At 41.3% G+C, this 13743-nt stretch overlaps 1 protein-coding gene across 30 annotated transcripts in view; it reads right to left on the minus strand.

Annotated features, from left to right (window-relative positions):
• Positions 1 to 13743, minus strand: part of RIMS1 (regulating synaptic membrane exocytosis 1) — a 278881-nt gene that overhangs the window by 11269 nt on the left and 253869 nt on the right. The gene's annotated exons all lie outside the window — the stretch shown is intronic.

The following is a 13743-nucleotide window of genomic DNA, read 5'->3' on the forward strand; positions in this document are numbered from 1 at the left end:
AAATAATAATAATAATAATAATAATAATAATAATAATAATAATAATAATAATAGAGAATTAACAGTTCTAAAAATTAACAGAGAATGAACTATTAGTTCTATTATCTGAGAAATAATTATTAATTAATAATGTAGAATTAACAGTTCTAAAATATTATTGATCATACACGCTGATCACTGTGGACTAAGCCTGCGAACCTATATCCACTTATCTGGGAGTAATTCCCATTGAACAGGACAGGATCGCACTGCATCTGTATGGCATGCTGTCATCACATTCTGAGCAGGCCTACCACCCTGAAGAATAGCTGTGGATGATCCTATTCTCCCATTAATTTATCTGCTTCACTTAAAAAACAAACAAGCAAAGGTTAGTGTTGTTCTGTAACTGAACAACTTGTGCTTTTTCCACACGTACATTTTTGTTGTAAAAAATAAAACAAATGCTCCTTTTTTAATTTTCATCTTGCCGTCTTATTTATTCCACTGGTGTCATCTTTTTTATGAGAAAAAAATGCAACAGTTCCTAATCCAGTCTTTTTCACTCTCACACATGCTCTTATAAGGATTGCAGATACTGCGCTGAACTTGTCAGCCCTGCCAGCCATGCACATTCTGTACATGTATAATTCATAACAGAAAGAAATCCTCCATTCACTGAACTCAAAAGCAAAACATGTGTTCTAATGGAGCTGGATTGCTATCACAGTTTTCTATGCTTATTCATAAACCTAGAACAGTACTTTTTAACCTGTGTTCTTGTGAACCTTGGAGTTCTTTGGAGATGTACCAGAAACCTCCCCATCACCTCCCCAATGTAAAGTTCAGTAATGACAGACAAGCTTCCCTGAAAGATAGCTTGCCCAACATTACTCATCTTAGGGTCACAGGAAGCTGACTTATACTGAGTCAGACCCTTAGTCCATCTGGTCCAGTACTGCCAACACTGAATGGCTGCCTCTCTCTCTAGGGTTTCAGGCACAATTCTTTCTTAGCCCCACCTGGAGATGCCAGGGATTGAACCTAGGACCTTCTGTGCTCTGCCACAGAACTACAGTCCCTCCTTGCAATAGGTAGCCATGGAGGAGTGCTGGGTGTGGTATAAGAAGCTCTCTCAATTTTGTAGGGCAGTGGTGAAGCCCAACAGAGAGTGTATTGAGAGTGTATGCTATATACCTCAGAGTCCTTTGCACATGCAGGGTTTCTGTGATTGACCTTCAGAAGTTCCCTGGGAGGCAGTGAGGGGGAAAGTGTTCCTGAAGGTAGAAAGCTCAGAAACCATTGGCCTAGATGAATTTCATCAACATTCTTTCCTAAACAATCATATTTTCCCCTCAGCCGGACAATAAGTTCCATGTTACTCGATGGCAGCTCATGAGGTGGTTTGCTAAAGGGCAGTCAGCTTCTACCACTGAATACTGTTGCCTAGAGAAGGACCAACTGTGGCCCACCTTACTATTAGGTACTCAGCAGGCTCACACTGGCATGGTGCTGAGCTAAGTCTCTATTCTGCCACGCAGATGTCCCCCTCCCCCATTTAGAAGCACGCAGCAGCAGAAGCTGGTAGCCCTCCAGTGAACCACCTGCTGAGCCATGGCTGCTGAGCCACCACTTTAGCTGCTATGATGAAAGCAGAGGCTGCAAAACAATGAGGCATCCTATGAAAAAACAAAACAGGGCAAAATTGTCCTTGCTACAGGATTTCCACCCACGGTGGGGGTGGGGGTGGAATGGGGACACTCTGGAGTCATCCCATTTTATCCTCAGAGCCACCCTGTGAGGAATGTTAGGTTGAGAGATAGAAACTATCCCAAGGCCACCTAAGAGCATGGCTCAGGTGTAAATGTAGGCCATGTCCAACCCTCTATCCATTGCACCACACTGGTTCTCTTCTAGGCTCCTAAAAGGCAGCAGAAGCACCACCCAAAGCCCTGCACCCATCTCATTTTCCTTCCCCCCTCGCAAGAGGGGTGGACAGTTACTGTATGCCATGTGTGGTTTTTTGTGGGTGGCCGTCGGTGTCTCAGTGTGGGCGGAGGGACCAAGGGATGAGGATTTCCTCTGTCCTGGCAAGGGTTCCTTTGAATCCAATCAGCAGTTGAGTCAGGCCATTTGTAAATAAACAGATTAGTTGAACACCTCAACAGGTATTTGCGTTCTCTTACTTAGACATTCTGCAGCTAGCAAATATAAATAACAAAAATACATGCGCTTAAAATGTATTTATATAGGGAAAGGCAATAACAACAATAACAACAACATTAATGGACAGGCAAAATTGATTCCTATTCCAATTGATTTGATGACAGATATGTGAAAGTTCTTTCATTTAAACATTTGATAAAATGTCTCCCCATCTGAGCATGTCATGAGCAACCTAGACACAATCCTGCGTATCCACAAGGTGAACATTTGCTCTGTTGATTTGGCTTCCATTGCCTTTTGTGTGTGACTTTTGTATGTTAAGTTACAGCTGTAGACATAACACAGTTTTGTCTTGATGGCTTTATAAACATCCACCAAATATGACACCAATCTTTCCCACTGACACTGCAAATATTATTCTGCCCATCTCAATTCACTCATCATGTGAATACAAAACAGTGCCCACATTAACATTGTAAAATGTTTAATCTATTAAAATGAAAGATCTGAAATCAAGATGTAGACCCTTACTTCTGCAAGGGCACCAGTATCAAATTACTACCATGAAGTACTTCTGTATGCCAATGAAACTGTTAATATGAGAGTCTAAAATAAATTATAACAATACATATGGAGTATGCTACATTCATAAATTTAGAAAAGCAACTACATTGTATATCTAAGTTGATCCATATATGTCGAACACAGGACTTAAATGGATTATGGCTAAACCAAATTTGTCTTCCAGATCTTAGATCATACCAGTATTTTACCCACAGACCACATGGGATCATAATTTTATTCTAGTTTTAAAACACCATTATTGCATTTAAATAAACTTAAGTCCATCACTCTACCAAGAGTAATTAATTTCTAGACACTTCTAGTATATGAGCTATGAAATTGTGAACCGCCCAGGGAGCTTCGGCTATTGGGCGGTATAAAAATGCAATAAATAATAATAATAATAATTGAACCATCTGCCTATAAATGTTTGTAGTATATACACCCATGGACACTGGAAGTGGGGGTCAGAGTCCTCCTAAGATTTGCATGGGGTGCTACCATCTGCCCACCCCCCCGCCCGGTGATGACCGGGGGGGGGGGGACTGGTGTTGTAGTCAAGGCTGTGTTATATAAGTGTTATATAATTTTTTACTTAGATCTGTTTACAAGTGCTTAGACTTCTTCCTTTTCCAATTCAAGCATAGGTATGAAAGTGATAATCTCATTTCAAGAAACTTGAATCTGATGGCTTGTAACTTTCATATTGGCCCATAGCTTGTAACTTTAGCTTGTAACTTTATTTGGCATTAAACAGATAGATGTAAAAATGCATCTGAAAGGTAGGCAACATTCATAATATTCTGACTGCCTCGAGCCCCCCCACACCTTAACCCCCCCCCAAACACACATAGTACATAGCACATTACGTCCCACCAGTGGGCTAAGAGCTATGTGAGTGGAGCTCGGTAAAAATGTCCCAGTGTTGAAAAGGGATACAGTGGGTGGAGAATTAGAATTGGCTGGTGGATCTTAATAAGGGGAAATTACACTAGCAGGACTCTTTAATAAATGTTGAGGATCACTGATGCAAAAAGAGCTCTTATTAATACCAATAAATGCTAGCACATGGATATAGAAATTATCAAATTAAACATATCTAAAGGTAAAAGATAAAATGGGAATGTACATGCTCCCTTGGCAACGTTTCATGTTATTTAGTTCTCAGACATCCAACTTCAAAGCTTTCGTGGTGCAATTAGCAGTTGCATATAGGAAGAGATGGTATGAGGTGACTGTGCAATCTGAATAAGTTGAAAAGAGATTACAAAAAAACACCCTTTAACATTCTATGCATTAGTCATAGTTTAAACTAAAATATGTTGCTGCAACATATGTAATTCTATTTCCCATGAGCTTCTGCAAGACGGTCAGGTAAGCATTTCTTGACTATACATATCAGTTTTCGCAAGAAAATGTTCGTGTGAAACACATTACTGTCTCAAGCATACTAGTTTGGTATATTAAATTATTTCGAAGCCAATTTACAAGCAAAATAGAAACTTGTGAAACACAAATTGTGTGATAGATTCTTTGTCCCCTAAATATTCATTTTTAAGTAACCAGTGGATATGAAACAGGTAACAACATCTATGGATCAGTATTAATATAAGCATAATTTAAACACTGTGGAATAAATTACCAGCAATAGCAGAATGCTAAGATGTCATCACAACTGCAGGGGTTAATTCATGAAGATTTATTCTTTTTCAAGAAGTGAAATATTTCATTTTTACTTATTGTATGTTGGTGCTTCAAATATGGAGATTCACATAGTTCATCTAATTCTTAACATGAGGTATTGCTGTTTGTACCACTTAGGATGATATATCTATCCAACTAATACTTAATGTGTTTCTATTGACTGATAACTTATAACACTAAAAGACAAGAGTGAAATGGCCTAATTTGGATTGGATTGCAGAAGCAACCTGTGAAGTAGGATATGAAGAATGGCAAATTGTGGTCTGTTAATGGACCATGGCATGTGTCCATTGCATCGGAATTTTTCAGAATTGGGTGCTGCTTATGTCCTCACATTGGAAGCAAGCTTTGAAAGATCCCTAAGTTCTTGCTACATTCATAAATTAAAACAGGAACACACACACACACACACACACACACACACACACACACACTCATTCCAGATCAATTCCATCAATACTTGCAGAAAATAAGAATTAAATAGGATTACATCTCCCTCTTCTCAAACAATGAAAATACTATACAGCAGCATGTGACAACATATCACTTTACAAGCTAATGAAAGTCCATTCATGTGGTCTTGAAAACACCACCCATTTCTCCCATAATTACAACACTACATGATGATGTGTAGAACCAAAAGACATCTTAAGTACAAAGGATACTGTGCAGTGTTCACTGACATGGGCCCACAGAGAAGCAAGTGTATTGTAAAAAACAACAACACTTGCACAGTGATGCCTCTAAAACAGCCTTCCCCAACCTAGGCCGGATCTACACTACTGCTTTAAAGCGCTTTATAACAGTTATAAAGCGCTTTAAGTGCTTTAAAGCGCTATAAAACTGTTATAAAGTGCTTTAAAGCAGTAGTGTAGATCCGACCCTAGTGTCCTCCAGATGTGCTGGACTTCAATTCCCATCATTCTCATCTAGCATGGCCTTTGGTCCAACATATCTGGAGGGTTGCCACCCAACACATCTGGATGCAAGCAGGCCGGAGCAGACTGCGCTAAAATGAAAGGGCCTGCAGTGGGGGGACTCCACCTTGGTTGGAGGTCGATGGGCCCATCAGCTTCACCCTGAACTCTACGTGATCATGTTTTATTGAATCATTAGTCATATCCCAGCTTTCACTAAACTGCCACAAGCCTGGCTGCAATGTACTGCTTTAACAGCTCAACATTTAGTACTGAAGGTGTGGAAAGTCAAGGATTCCCTAGATATATCCAAATATGGATGACAGAAATGCTGGATCTGGCATGCAAGGAATGCATTTGAGCTTTGAAAACTTTTGAGAAGATACAGGACTCATTCTAAGAATGCTTCAATGAAATGTTTGGCAGCAGGGCAGGTTCAGCGGGACTGGTGGCTCTCTGGGATCATCTCGGTCCCCTCCTGTTTTCTTTTTTCCACTTAAAATATGATTTTGCCTTGTCCAATTACTTCATTATATACTGGTAGGGGTTTTTGGTAAGCTTTTTCGGACGCAGGGACACTAGGCCACATTGGTGGCTGGGGAATCCTTTGGATCCCACATCGATGGGCAGGGCCAGGTTAGCAGTGTGGGGGACTGCACAAACTCACCCTTCCCTCACAAACTCCACTCACTCACAGACTCCCCCCCCTCTCTCTCTCTCTCACACACACACACACACACACACACGCCCTTTCTACACCTGCATTTCCCCCCTGGTTTGTCCCTGTGCATCCAAATGACACAGAGGGAATCCTGGGAGCAGGCAGGGATGATCCCTCCATTTCCCTGGGATAACTGAGACCTTGGTTACCCTGCTTTTACCCATGGTCACGGGATGATGCTGAGAACCATGGGTGCTCGTCCTGGCTTCTTCCCTTCTCCCTGCGAGTATCAGGAGTCAGCAGAAGGAAGGACCTGGGCTGGGGGGCAGTCCAGGGACATTGGAAGTGGGGGGGAGCAGGGTTGGGGCTTTTTTAAAAAACACAAACCCTTACAAGTGTGCTCCAGCTCCTGTTTTTTTAAAAAAACAATAATTGCGGGCATGACGTCCCTCTTCCCTTCTGAGATGTCGCACTTCCGTTTAGATGCCCAGGGACAATCCCGGAAGCAGGTAAGTCCAGGATCGCCCCCTCCCTCCCTAAGGCCCTTAGGTGTAGAAAGGGACACACACACACTTCCCCCCAACACACATAGACATGGTTCACATAAACAGCAATAACACACACATCTTCCCCCACATTACCACTCACAAAGAGGCCAACCATAGAGAGCATGGCTGCTAGAGTACCTCTGGTTGGTTGGATTAATCTAACAGTGCCAGTGACTGGGCACCTGTGGGCCGTAGGTCAATCACCCAAGTGCTGCATATAGCTTTTGGGCAATGGGTTACCCATATGTGGTATAGAGGATAATGATTTGGTTGCATAATCAATGCTCTTTTTATTTCTATGGTACACAAATATGGACAGTGTGTTTGTAGTAGATGGAGACTTTATTTTACTCCTTAATCAGAGGGATAGATTTTTCTGTTTTGTATTCTGAGGTCTAGCTCTTTCTTACTGGACTATTTTTGTATATGTCAAAATGTAATAAAATTATTAATAGAAGAAAACTGTGTTCTTATGGTCCAATTTAAATGTGATGCCAGATGCAAAGTAAAACTTATTCCACATTGCAAGCATCATATTTAAAGCAACCCCCAGTTGCTATGTGTGTAGAGTTAGCATGTTAGCATGATACTTACCCGGCTTAAAGAACCCTGGAACAGTAATGCTGTACATGTAGTTTAGGTGATCAAGTTTAAATTATATACTGACAATGTTGATGTACAGAACCCTGCAGTTAACCCTGGGCATCTGCCCATTGTGCCTTAAACTTATTGGCTGGGTTCACACAACACAACAATCCACAATCAAATTTGAGTGCAGGTTGTCATTGAACTGTGGGCTGCTGTTGAACTGTGAGTTGTATGGTATGAACTCAGCCATGCTAATGAACTATGGTTGTTGTTGGGTGTGGTTTGTCATGTTGTATGAACCCAATCATGCTCTAAGAGTTTAAGTGTGCTTATTTTTCAAATGGCCTTTTGGTGACAGATCCTCCTATTTCGCAGCACACCTCACAGTGTTTTGTAAGTTTCCCACTGCCTTGGATGTTTCCAACAAATGCCCCCTCCCTCTTGACCTCTACTCAGAATTTACTCAGCATCTACTCCTTTCCCCCACACCTCACTGGCCACCCCTGCTCTGGTCTTCACTAGTTGAACCTGATTTATGAGAACTATTTTTGTTATTTACAGTTTCATCTCCTGCATCCAGAGTATTGGAACTCATTTTTCTCTCCATTTGGATCGTGAATACCAGCATCTGAACAGCACAGTACATAACATTCTACATTCATTCAGCGTGTAAGATATGAGCCAGTTTGAATGGGGACTGGAAGTGTGAAAGGTGCCTTTTTTATTATAGCAGTCCTTGTGAATTAGATCAATAATACCTCAAGCTGGAGATGAAGCAACATGGGAGAAATGCTGGAGGTGGGAGGATAGAAGGAACAGGGGCGTGGAGTGGGTGAGCATGAGGGCTGGGAAAGTGGGGAATGAGCAGCCCAGATGGAAATCAGAGACATTTCAGGAGGGAAGATGTGCATGGTTCTAGGTTGGGAGGCACAGAAGTACTATTGACCCTGTTCAGATGACACACCAAGCCATGGTGGATAAGCATTTTGAGCTAAACATTATGGTTTAGCGTGTTGTGTGAACCATTCCTAACCCTGGTGGTTACATAACTATGGTTTAAACATGCTCACTAACCATTTGCTGCAAAAGGGTTAGCTGCATAACCATGGCTTAGTGGATTGTCTGAACAGGCCCATTGACAGCATCAGTAAATGAATGTCAATTCAATGTAAGCAGAAATGTAAATAAATGAACTTTACATATTGGCAGCCTAATTCTTCAATTTGTACATTTTAATCAATGATTGGGATGGAAGCAGGAAAACATGCTGGAATGTCTAGCATTTGTCTTCATTTCTGGAAGAGAGTGGGGTGGGGTGGGGGCTTACTATAGCCTTCTCCCAAGTCTCTCGCACTTTTCTATAATGAAAAACATAGCAAGGTTCTCTCTTTGCACAAGTCTGCAGGGTTGCGACCATAGATTTCTGTGACTGGCACCGCTGAACAACAACAAACCTCTGAGGGCTTGACCTCTGTGAGGACTTGCTCTCTGTTAAATTTATATGTAGGTAATTAAAATGGCACCCCCACAGTACACTCTTAAGCTGTTGTAGAATGGTCATGTTGATATTTCCGCAGGCATCTGTTTTTTCTCGCACGCTTCTGTCCCTTCAGACAAAAAGGTGAAGTAGGAGAGCGTAGGGCAGGTGATTTTAGTCCAAGGATGCCGTGCTTATAGTAAAGGCTGTCCAGCTACAAATTGTTATGACACCTTTTTACAGATAATTTCCATAATGGAACTAGCACAGGTTAACATTATGATATTGCAAGGGTGCTGACTTGCAACTGCCAGTTAGTATTAGGGGGAGAAATGGTATTAAAAAGGAGTCGAAATGAATTAATAGATGGCTTTTTTCAGAGAGATTAACTAGTGAACAAAGTTGAAATATTTTATATTCTATATTTTAATGCAGTCAAAAGCGTACCACATCCTCCCTTTCCCCCTGAAATAATGGATGGGTAATCTCAGTAGTCACTTTTCTCTTTCAATACATTGATTTAGAGCAGAGTTGAAAACAAACAAGTACAGTTCTTGCACAAAGATACGACTGCTAGGTGATATTCCAGACAGACATATTCCAATTATATGGAAGAGCAGTTCACAATTAGAAACATAGAATGATAATATGCTTAGAAAGAAACTGCACTGGATATTTCTCTGCTTCTTTGCATACATGTTTGAGAATCATAACATCAAGAGAGACAGGAAAAGCAATGAATCTGAGGAAGTTATAACTGAAGCTTTTGTGTCTGAAAGAACTGCCTCTGAGGAACTTTTGCTCACTTTTTGTATAGCAGGAAATGGTCCAGATAATACGAGCTATTTACAGATTGCAAGCTATCAAAACATTGCTTCCATCAGTTATCATCATAACTTGACATGTAATTCTTACTTTACAGATCAATCCTATAAATGTCTACTCAGAAGTAAGTCCCATTCATTGAGAAAAATGGGGTGTACTCCAAGGTAAGAGGATATAGGATTGCAGCCTTAATCTATGTTAGTTTTATTACTTTGCTCAAATCAATTACTATAACTATAGTTTCTTTAAAACAGGTTCCTGAATCTAGTATAGTTATTGTATCTGTGGCTTTAGATCAATGCAGCATACCAATCCTGTTTCACTTACCATATATTATAACCAAACATTAGAGAAACATTTGCATATAACACAACTTCAGAAATATTCCAAAGCTAAACGAACAAAATACAGACTTACCTCTTTGGCATAAGTAAACGTAAATCTCAAATATATTAATAAGCCCTCAGAAGGAATTAAAACATGAACCTTGTTTAAGTATCTGGGTGGAGAATAAGGACTGGAGTTGCTACGCTGTGTCTTTTCTTAAACAGAAAAGAGCACTTGGCATGAAGCTGTGTCAAGAGGGAATGATCAAGCAGCTTCAGTTACAAGCGCTTTCTATACAAATCCATGAGAAGTAAGAACATCAAACTAATAATCAACTCATATTTCACAGAATGTTGCACAGATTTTTACAATACTGTTTTTTCTTTAAATTACTATAGAGTAGGTGCAGCCCTCACCCCCGATCTGGACTGGACCCACTGCACCTTCTCTAGAGTAAAAATGGGGGGATAGAGGCTATTAGACACAGATATGAAATAATGTCTGTTTTGGGCCTGAGTCACAACCATAAGGGGCAAGATACAATGTTCATGATAGCCCAACTAGAAAAAAATGCATCGTGAAATAACATTGTGGCAATGTCCAGAGTCCGACGGTCTGAGGACATAAAGTTAAAAATTATTGATAGGAAAGAACAGGGGAAGTTGGTTCAAAATCTTAGAAAAGTGTATACCAAAAATATTGTATTCAAAGAAGTCCTAACAAAATAAATACACCTGTCGTATGACAGGCTTTTTTGCTAATGGATTATAAGACCAAAGGCCTATCTTGTCCAGCATTCTGTTCACAAAGTGGCCAGCTAGATGCCCATGGTAGATTCATGGACAACAATTGAAAGAGTCATATGAGGTAAGTGTTGGCAACATTATGCATGGGTGGTGGGGAAGGGTGGTAGCTTAGTGGTTGATGCAAGATGCTTGGCATCTGCAGGGAAGACTCGAAAAGACTCCTGTCTGAAACTCTGGAGAATCACTGCCAGACTATGTAGACAATACTGAGGTAGGTGGACCAGTGGCCTGGCAATATAAGGCAGCTTCTTATGCTCCTTCAATCTATAGGCTGTTAATGTCTTAATTTAGATACAGGAGGATTTTCAATCTCACCAACTGACCCAACAATTGTTCGTAAATCAGAAAAGCTAAGCTATGTTCCCACAGTTTCTCCCAGCGGTGGGAACTGGCCTTCCGAAATTTCATAGAGAAGCTGAAATCTGTGCCTTTCACCTCCAACTCCGGAGTCTTATAATTCAGGGTATCCAGCCTTTTGAAATGTATTCAGTTGAGTTACAATCTATGTGTTCAATTTGGAGTGTTTATTTCCTTAAGCAGGTGTCAACAGCATTGCATCGTATCCACACCCACTAAAAGAAGTGCTTCTGTTCATGGCTCCATCGAACCTACAGGAGTCTTGCTCAGGTCTCAGGTGAGGTGGGGATAGGGTTAGCTGTGCAGAAGGGAAAAAAGGCACTTTCCCCTCTCCCCTTTCACTTATTTATTTATTTATTTATTTATTTATTTAACTTATATACCGCTCCCATAGCCAGGGCTCTCTGGGCGGTTTACAATGTTGCTGTGCTACATTGCATTAGGTGTCTGGCAGCCCCAAACCTATGTATGGGGCAGGGGCATGCAGTTCTGGAGATGGGAAGGGTTTGCCTTCCTCCCGAATCCCCCCGCCCCCAGGACACTTAGGGTGAGCTTTGTAGCTGGGGCTTGAGGAAGTAAATACCCTACGCCTCCATTTGCCCCCTAAAATTCCTCCATGGGGGAGGGTTTAAAAGAACAACACACACACATCTCCACGAGCGCCCTGCTGCCTTGGCTGTCTTCAACAGATGCCTGTTGGTAAGTACACGGCACTCCCTCCCCTCTCAGTCACGGCTCAGTGGTGGCAGCAAATTACTCCTTTCCACCTCACCCAACTGGCCACTATTGTTTATGGCAAAAGTTAGCTGCATTCAATCCAGAAAGCCCGCCCCCCCCCCCCCCGTGCCCATTCGTGCAATAACCATCAAAGGATGGTGCTAGAGAAAAATCAAATGAAAGAGCATTTACCGGGCAGTGGAGAATACAGGGCATCTTTAAAGATGCCTTTTTCTGCAGCAGCAGTCGACCGAAAGGAGCGCAGTCTTCGAATCCAATGTTTAAAGTGCCTCTCAGCGTCCCCCTCGCCCCGCACCCAAGAGAATTGCATAATAACGCTAACCCTAAAGGGCTGCTGATGGTTTTGCAGTCCAAAATAGCTTCTGCTCTTGTTAACTCCTTTATCTACACGGTTAGATCTAGAGCAGTTTTATAGTAGTTACACAACCGCCTCAACAAATGGAAAATAGCAAGAAAGGCAAAAGAGAGTGAGAGAGCAGGGTGCATTATTTAGCCAAAGGTAAATAGGGTGACCATACGGAAAGGAGGACAGGGCTCCTGTATTTTTAACAGTTGCGTAGACAGGTCAAGACTTTTCTCTTCTCCCAGGCATTTAACACTGTTTAACAACGCTAAGTTTGTTTTTTAACAGCCCCCAGAACTGTTGTTTTTAAATGGCTATTGTTGTTTTTATACTGTTGTTTAAATGTTTTTAAATTTTGTATCCTTTTTAAATGTTTACTGTTTTTAACTTTTGTAAACTGCCCAGAGAGCTTCGGCTATGGGGCGGTATATAAATGTAACAAATAAATAATAAATAAATTTCAGCAGGTGTCATTTGTATGCATGCAGCACCTCATGAAATTCCCTCTTCATCACAACAGTTAAAGCTGCAGGAGCCCTGCCCTCTTTTGTATCTGGTCACTCTACTATAGCTCCTGCAACTTTAACTGTTGTTATGAAGAGGGAATTTCAGCAGATGCTGCATATATAGAAATGACCCCTGCTGAAATTCCCTTTTCTATGCAACTGTTAAAGATACAGGAGCCCTGTCCATCACTTACAGGAGAGGATTGGCAGGTAAGATGGAAGGGTGCTTAACTCCTCCCGCACCCTGTGCAAATTCCTCCTGTATCCTCCTGTATAAAGGAGGACAGGTCTCCTGTATCTATAGGAAAGGGAATTTCAGCAGGTGTCATTTTTATACATGTAGCACCTGGTGAAATTCCCTCTTCATCACAACAATTAAAGCTGCAGGAGCTATACTAGAGTGACCAAATACAAAGAGGGCTGGGCTCCTGCAGTTTTAACTGTTGTGATGAAGAGGGAATTTCATGAGGGGCTGCATGCATAGAAATGACACCTGCTGAAATTCCCTTTTCTATGCAACTGTTAAAGATACAGGAGCCCTGTCCTTTTCATATGGTCACTCTAGATAAAGGTCTAGTTTGGCTTACGAGAACTTTGTGGTGTGTTTACATGCTAGTCCAGTAATATGAAGGAACCACGTGGATGGGGCTAGTGCCATGAACATCACCCAGCCTGCATGAACATCACCCAGCCTCCAATATGACTTTATTTATATGGTACTATGACCCCTCCCCGCCCCCACACCAATTAGCCAGGCACATTGGGGGTTGAGTGTGTTTTCACCTTAGGATTCCTCCCCCACCCCCAAACAACAACAACAACAACAACTTAGGATGTCAACTGATAGCCCATCAACGACCTGCAACTAACTAACCTCCAGAAATGGAGGTTGCTATGCTCTTGCTACCTATGTACCTACAGAACAGCTTTCCAACCAAACATGATGCACCCACTGGAGGTCTGGGGAGAGAAGGAGAAAATAGAGAGGTAAGGATAACCTTCTTGCCTTTTCTACCCATCATAAGTTATTATGGTATTCACATATTTATAAATATATGCATGTGTGAACAGAGACAAACACACACACACTTATATGCACCTATGTGTCATGAATTCATGAACAAGCCCATTTTAACAGGGTATCAGTATGATATTTCAAAGTTACTGCGATGCAACTTGAAATTTTTACATTCACATTAAGTAATGTCTTTATAAAATTGTTGCAATAAACTCAATT

The sequence above is a fragment of the Elgaria multicarinata genome, chromosome 4 (assembly GCF_023053635.1).
Source record: "Elgaria multicarinata webbii isolate HBS135686 ecotype San Diego chromosome 4, rElgMul1.1.pri, whole genome shotgun sequence".
NCBI lineage: Eukaryota > Metazoa > Chordata > Lepidosauria > Squamata > Anguidae > Elgaria > Elgaria multicarinata.